This window comes from Lontra canadensis, unplaced genomic scaffold (assembly GCF_010015895.1).
Source record: "Lontra canadensis isolate GAN:19392208 unplaced genomic scaffold, GSC_riverotter_1.0 scaffold12, whole genome shotgun sequence".
NCBI classification, from domain to species: domain Eukaryota; kingdom Metazoa; phylum Chordata; class Mammalia; order Carnivora; family Mustelidae; genus Lontra; species Lontra canadensis.
The window spans coordinates 13,533,301-13,539,946 of NW_022631006.1; the positions used below are offsets into that span (position 1 = coordinate 13,533,301).

General features: G+C 43.3%; 1 long non-coding RNA gene across 1 annotated transcript; it reads left to right on the plus strand.

Moving 5' to 3' along the window:
* The first annotated feature begins 517 nt into the window (after positions 1 to 517).
* On the plus strand, positions 518 to 4,672 carry LOC116867485. The gene is made up of 3 exons (XR_004382596.1): positions 518 to 545; positions 3,508 to 3,644; positions 4,585 to 4,672. It is a non-coding gene; the product is annotated as an uncharacterized LOC116867485 (long non-coding RNA).
* The last annotated feature ends 1,974 nt before the right edge of the window (positions 4,673 to 6,646 follow it).

The following is a 6,646-nucleotide window of genomic DNA, read 5'->3' on the forward strand; positions in this document are numbered from 1 at the left end:
AAACATGTGAGAACTTGGTTGATACCAGGTCTTGTTACTTAGGAAATCGAGGGTTGGAACTCATACAGCAAAGACAGAACAACAAAATAGTTGTCAAACCAAAACAACAAAACCCTTTGAGTTAGATGTTCTATGTAACACTCTCTGCCCCCTCCCTATGTCATTTTGTAACTTTTGTTTCCATGGGCAATGGTTTAACTCATTCATTTCAAGATGATGGCAGAATTTGAAAGAATGTATATGAGGACAGCCCAAAACATACCACTGTGTTTGTTTTCTTAAAGAAATGGAAATTTTATCTGCTATAAGCAAGATTGACTCAGGGACCTGCGGATCCCCAACAATTCACAATATTTATGCAGGTTTTGTCCAACTGCTCCACGTAGGTTCAACCGCCTTTGGAGAACCAGGAGAGCCCGGAAGCTGCTGACGCAGATGTGATAAGCCCAGAGACTCACTGAAAGTCAGGTTAGACTCAGCTGGCTATACTCTTCGCAGACTGTGTCCTCACAGTTGTGGAGATGGGCAGACGCCACGGTCTAGCGGTAAGACATATGCTGTACGGATTTTCTTCTCCAAAAATGATGATGGGCCAGGTAACAGCTCAGTGATGGCAGGGGTTTCTGGTGCACAGTTTGTCTATGGCATTTGCAACGATTTTAGATATACAAAAAGACCTATCTGTCGAGAATAAAACCAATGCTTTGTATACATTATCTAGGTTTGCTGAGGTATCATCTCATGACTTACACACACCTGGTTTTTATTTGTAACTAGTGGTTCTTCTCAGCAGTGCCTGGCGTCCTTGCCCCAGGAAAGCCAGAGTCCCTCAGGCCTGTCTCTGTCCCTCCTCGTCATCTGTGTGGCACTCTTCTCGTTCTAAGCTGTGATGTTTTTCTCCAGACATCCATTCTGGTCCATGCCAAGTCCAGGGGGGCTTTCAGGTTCCTTTGGAATTCACTCAGGAACAGTTTTTAAGGAGCAACGGTCCTGGTATCTACCCAGTTAACAGTATCAAAACAGAGACTTCTAATAGAGCAATAACTTCCTTTCTATGGGAAGAAAAAACAAACAAACAAACAAACAAACAAACATGATGGGAGTAAGTTATTTATCATCTTGAGGAAGCCCTGAATTCCTCCAGGCAGGCAGCCAAGCGAATCGTTTTTGAGTTCCATTTACATGCCATGGCACTGTACTGGGTTCCCTGGCTTAGGATTTATAGCCTGGAGAACGGCAGTTTATAGTTTTGAGGCAGCTCCCAGGAATGTCCTTACAATGATGTCCCTGGGAAATGTGCAGTGGGGAGCAGGGAACAGAGTGTTACCCAGTGGAATGGGGAGACCCCAGGCCCTGAGACCTTGAGCTAGCCTGACTAAGAGGTGTCCCCGAAGGTTCTTGGTCTCATCGTGAGAAAGAATTCAAGGACAGACACAACACAGAGGATGAGCAGTACAGACGGGAAGGATTATTAAAGCAGAAGTACACCCTCATGTTGTGGGAGCCGGCAAGCTGGAGAGAGAGAGCTGATGCCGGGGTTTGGGTTTCTGCCGTTCATTGACAGCTGCTAACAAGGGGGGTGGAATATTCATTACCTGAGGCAGAGATTTCTTAGAAGCTAGTGTTCCTGCTCTTTCTTCCTTTTTTGGTCAGGGGTTTTCGGCCTACTTTGTCAGCCATCTTGTGTTTGTGCGTGGTTTGATCTGGCTTCTTGCGGCTTTATTTTGGAGTGCTGCCAGGACAGGCCTCTGACTTTCCTGATAGCAGGCCACGACTTCCTCCCTGCTGGCCTCCAGGCATCCTGTGAGAACCCAGCTTTGAAGGGCCTCTAACAACAGGATGGAGAAATGAGAGTTTTACTTAATCCTGTCCTTCCTATGCAGAAAAAGCCCAGAACACAAGTTCACGCAGACATCCAGCAGGCAGGGCCAGTTCTATGCAGAGAAACCGGTTGATGGAACAAAATTCAAAAATTGTCAAGAATTTTTCTAAGTCCAAAATTGATGTGGGGTCCGGTGGGTGGTGGTGACTACTTATGGGTACAGAAAGATCATATGGATTTGAAATACTTACATTCAAAATTTTAAAATATTTTAAATGTGAATCTGCGTAGATGTATACTCTAGTCAAAGCAGTAAATTTAGTAAAGCATGTGGCAATTCTTTTCCGCAGGGGAACAGATTGTATAGTATTTACAGAACATGCACTATATACTCACTCTATTTTCAACTGATTTTTTTCTTTAAGGTAGTGGATTGTTTGGTTTTGAACTTTGACAAGGGTTATTTATTTATTAAATTGGGACTATTTTTACTTCGTTGTTGCTTGAAGGTACAATATCCACAATCTTTCAAGTGTTTGTGCACCTACCCCACCTCCTGCTCCCTGCCCCCACCTCTCTCTCACCTCTTGCTTTTTCTGGGTCGGCTCTTTGATTTTTCTCCTAAAGTATCCAAATCAACTTGAGACTCCCTATTTCGGGCCCAGAGAGTTGATGTGGATAGAGTTGAATAATTTAAACTCTAGGTTTGGAGATCTTGATGCAAATGGAAAGGATATAATCCAAGGCTACCCATAGTATAAAGGGAGGTTTACAGCATTGAGGAAGAGATTTCATTTCATTCATTCGACACAGTATCAATATGTTCCAGAGGGTAAGGCGCTGACTGAAATGAAGTCTTGTCTCTGCAGAGTGCACATTATGATTGGATAAAGTAAGTAGATAACATACCAACAAATAAGAGAATATCTGATGGTGTTATAAAAGGGATAAAAAGTAAAGGTAGAGCTCAGGAGGAAGGGGTGATTTCGAGTAATAAGGACTCCTGTGAGAAGGCAACATTTGAATGGAGACCTCACAAACTATTTAACTTTAAATCAGTCTTAAATTAACCTTATTGAGTCTCTGCAGGGTAAAATTAGGTTGAAAGTACCCAATTCTTAGTTTATCATAAGGACAAAGGGGAGGAAAAAATATATATATAAAGTAGTCCCACAAATAGTTAATTACTGTCATTGACGAAATACTGTATCAGGAAGGGTTCGAGCAAGAAACTCACAACACACTCATATTAGGATCATTTGTGTACAGTTTCACAGGGGGAGAATTTACAAAACTGTGGATGGGGTGTAGGGAAACAAGAAGGGAAAAGTGCAGTATCTGGGGTCTAGTGAGAGTAGACATGAGTATCAACTCTAGATCCACAGGAGAGAACAGAGTGCTGTTAGGCACTCGGAGGCAGAGAGAGCTGTGACTGAGCTAAAACCTTCAGTTTCGTGGCCTTGAGAAGTTTGAGGGTCTAACTAGGTGCAGGGTTAGGCTAGGCATTGTTGGGGATTACAAAGGTGTGCTAGCTACTGGAGTCTGCCAATGACAGGCTTACAGACAAGAATGGGGAATGACATGTATGTGAGATGTGATTGCGACGTAGACTATACTGAGGGCCATCAAAGGAGTTCATAGGAAAACCAAGGAATCTCAGGGGCTCGATTGTTTCTACCCAACAGATTAGAGGAAGAGCCAGAGAAGAGGTGACACTGTTTTTCCTGGACCTTAAAGCAAAGACAGGATTCACACATGCAGCAGTGGTGGGAAAATGCTACAGGTGCAGAAAATGGGAAGTAGAGTTTGACTGGAGCCTCTGGTACAAGAAAGGGATTTCTATTTATCATTTCTATGAATCTGTCTAGATTGCCCTTCTCCTTTCCTCTTTCAACCTGTACCTTCTTTCTCTGTCTTTCATGGACTTTCTCATTTTTCTTATCCTGTTGGTGATCTCTTTTATGAGAGGAGGCTTCGGGTGAATGGGACTGTTGTGGGGCTCTGAGGAGTGTCACATGGCACACTGTGCCTAGATTTCTGAAGCTCTTGCTCAGTCCTAGTTGGGACTGGACGTCACCTGACAGGAGGGGAAATGACGGGGAAAAGAAACAAAATGACCCCAGAACGAGGGCTATTTATTTGTCTCTTTAACCCAATTCTCCTGCTTCTCTCCCCATTTTCCAAGAACTGGAAACAGAAAACATGGAGAAATAAATGGGAAATAGATTTTAGAGAATATGAGCTTGTCCTTTGTCCTCAGTCTGCCACTACCCCTTTCACAGCCCCACCTATGTGGACAAGTGAGCTGGTCCTTGAGTCAGGAACTTTCTCATGGGTCACAGAACATCAGCACTTTCTAATATGCTCTCCAGCCACCCAGACTAGATGCTGCTTCTCTCATAGGACAGTGTGCTTAAGGAAAGACGGATAGACTATCCTACACCTACCTTTGTATGCTTTCTTCCTCTTCCCTTTCTTCTTCTCTTTCTGTTTCTCCTCCTCCCCTTCTTCTTCTTCTTCTTCTTTTTTTTTTAACTGGTTAAAAATAACTGGGTGTTAGTTCTTCATTCACCGTGGTGGCCCAATTAGAGTAGAAAGTTCAAACTCAGTGCCTTCCCACTGGTTTCTCTAGGTGCTTTCACAATGCTCACTGAATGTACATTGAATGAATGAATGTTTGCAAAAGGGTACCAAGGTTGAAGAGCCATCATAATTACCCCACTGTGCTCACTTTAATTGCCATTTATTCTCTTTCCCTCCAGTGAGCCTTGCCCAGACTGGGGAGAGAAACAATACTTTGTTCATCTTCGAATCTCTAGGAACTAGAAGACTATCTATGCTTCATAATAGGTCCTCAATGTATACTTGTTTGAATGAATGAATAGCTAAATTAATGAATGAACAATCCTGGTTTCTAAGCATGATTTAGGGAAATGATGGGACATAATAAGGTCCCATTCTTGAGGCCATTTTGGCAAAGGCCTTGTAAGCAAGACTGAGGAGGTTGGGCTTTATTACTTGATCTTGTTGCTCTAGGGAATGGCTGAAGATTTTGAAGGAGTGAGAGAATAATTTATTGACGAAGCCTATTGAGAAAGATCATTCTGATGGTTATGTAACATCTAAGTTACTGTTGATCTCGAAGTGTGACAATGGAGGCTTCAGTGAACAAAGGGCTTTTTATTTAAACACAGATGTGGCTGCCTTAAATCTATTGTCTATTAATGGAAATAAATACACTTTATTTGCCTTATGTGGTTGAAGAATGTTAGTGAAACTAGTATGAACTAAATGTGTGCAATTATTTATCATTTCAATAAAATATGAAGTCCCAAGGAGCTCCTAGATCTTAATGGCAATCAATACTGTCCTCAAACGAAAGGAGGGAAATGTTCCTCTTCTCACGTTGAACATCCCTCTGGGAAAGAGAATTCTTTGATTCCTGTGGCCCTTCAGGGTGCTGGACATCAAGTTGCATGATGTAGTCGATCTAAGATGTGAAAGGTTAGATTCATAGGAGCAGAGGAGCAGATCGTTTTGTTTGTTTCTGTCACCTGAGTAGTTTGCCCCTGATGGTCACACCTTAGCATAGTTTTGGTCCATCACATGGGATTTTCTCAGGGTAACCTGAAGTGTTTGGGGCTATAGTTGAGAACAGCTCAGATCCATCTACTTGTGCTTTTTCATACCTCTAAAACCATACCGAACACTTTTTTGTTAACATCATAAATATTGATTACTCACTATGACATATTATATATGGCTATAAAGTTTTTACTGCTCCTTCCATAAAGTAGTGGAGTCTGTTTCTCCCACTCCCTGAATCTGGACGGGCCTTATGACTTGCTTTGACCAAAAGCAAGTGGCAGATGTGATTCTGTGTGATTTCCAGGCCTCTGCTTAAAGAGACCTTAGAGCTACTGTCCCTCTCTTGGACCTCTGCACCTTGAAGCAAGCCCAGACTAGCCTCTCTGAAGATGAGAGAGCCTGTGGAGAGAGAGAAAAACAGAGAAAGACAATGTAGTAGTAGAGGTCCGGCCATCCCAGACATACTAGCTGAGGCCCAAGATGGGTGGGGGTCATCCAGGACCAGCCCGGCCTCAAAGTCAGCTTTACCGACTAACTGATTGCAAACACACCAGTAAGCCCAGCTCACCCCATGTGGAGCAGGGGTGAGCCGTCCTAACTGAGGCCAACTGCCAACCTACAGATTTGCGAGAAATAAATGGTTATTGTTGTCAGCTAGTAAATTTGGGGGTATTGTGGTAGCAGAATTCTAAAGATGCCCTCCTGCCAAGATTCCCTTTCTCTTGTTATTCAATCAAACACCAAAGTAGGGACTGCTGTGAATGGAGTTGTCAAATATAATTAAAGCCCCAAGTCAGCTGACCTTGTGATTCGGCCTTGACATGATGATTTAAAATGCTGAAATGAGCACTTTAAAAATCAGTCAGATTTTCTCCGGCTTGTAGAGAAGTGTACATCATAGAGATCCAAAGAATGAGAAGGAGTTGTTGAACGCTTGCCGAGTCACAGCTGGAAGGGGCCATGAGACAAGGGATATGGGGGCCTCTGGAAGCTCAGAGCAGAGCCTCGGTTGACAGCTAGTGAGGAGGCTGGGACCTCAGTCACACAACCACAAGAACTGGAATTCTACAAAGAGCCTGGAAGAGTTGAAAGCAGATTCTGGCCCAGAACCCCCACGTAAGAGCCTCGTTTAGCCACGACCTTGATTTCAACCTTCTGAGACTCTGAGCCGAGAACCCAGGCCAGCCTATGTTCTCTCTGACCTACAGAACCAGGTGCTAATAAGACTCCATGTGT